Genomic DNA, 1,062 nt, shown 5'->3' with positions numbered 1-1,062 from the left:
TTACCCCCACTCCCCGACTATACCCCCAGGAACCCTTATTCTACTTTTTGTTTTTATTGGTTCATCCATCCTGGGTTTCATGTACCAGAAAATGCGTAACAAAAATTCAAGAGAACCACCCAAATGACAAAGTGTATCAGATATATCCCAATATGAAACAAACAAACAAAATGCACAGAAAAGGTTGAGGACCAGATCAGGTCCAATATATATCAGACAGGGGATCAAATGAAAAGTTTTTAACCATTCAGGTCAGGTTTATCATTTGGATCTCCTATACTTCCCAGTGTTATCATGGTTTTCCACAGTTTATTAGGGTCCATATGGTGCAAAGCATTTTCAAAATCAATAAAACACTAGTAAACATCTTTTTGTTTTTCTCTGCTTTGAGTCAAGATCCATCTAACATCAGCAATGATATCCATTGTGCAATTCCTCTTCTGAATCCGGCCTGAACTTCTGGCAGCTCCATGTCAGTGGGCTGCTGGAACTGTTGTTGGAGGATTTCCAGGAACATTTACTTGTGTGGGATATCAATGATAGCATTCGAAAGTTTGGGCATTCTGTTTGGTAACCTTTATTGCTTTTCTTTTTTTTTAATGTGCCCTAGGCATGACACAGCTCTGGCCACAATCCAGGCATCAAGCCAGGATGAACAAAGGACTTCAAGTTGGCTCTGTTCCTTACAGATATAAGAGCACCACCACCAATCAGGTGTCCCTTTTCCCATAGCTGGGAGGGGGTGCATAATCTTTCTTTGGAATAGGCACAAATATGGATCTCTTGGCCTGTTAGTTGTCCTGTTGGGTGGTTAGTTGTTAGTTGGCCTGTTAGCTGTCTTCCAAAATCCTGGCATTGATAAGCAAAGGCTTCCCGTGATTCTATAGCTTTCTGAAAAATTTAAATGCATGTTCTGCCAATTAATGAACCCTTGTTTATTGCCAATGCATTTGATAATTCATTAAATCTGCATATTGATCAAGTAATCTGGGAAACTGAGACTATATGAGGATGCATCTAGCATCAGGTTTGGAAGAAGGCTAATTAAGACTCTTCAATATG

General features: G+C 39.8%; 1 non-coding gene across 1 annotated transcript; it reads right to left on the bottom strand.

The window, feature by feature from the left end:
* Positions 1–597: 597 nt before the first annotated feature.
* LOC142444219 (small nucleolar RNA SNORA48) lies at positions 598–741 on the bottom strand. Its single transcript, XR_012783871.1, has one exon. It is a non-coding gene; the product is annotated as a small nucleolar RNA SNORA48 (small nucleolar RNA).
* Positions 742–1,062: the final 321 nt, after the last annotated feature.

The sequence above is a fragment of the Tenrec ecaudatus genome, chromosome 3 (assembly GCF_050624435.1).
Source record: "Tenrec ecaudatus isolate mTenEca1 chromosome 3, mTenEca1.hap1, whole genome shotgun sequence".
Taxonomy (NCBI): Eukaryota; Metazoa; Chordata; class Mammalia; order Afrosoricida; family Tenrecidae; genus Tenrec; species Tenrec ecaudatus.
This window is presented reverse-complemented; position numbering and strand designations above follow the sequence as displayed.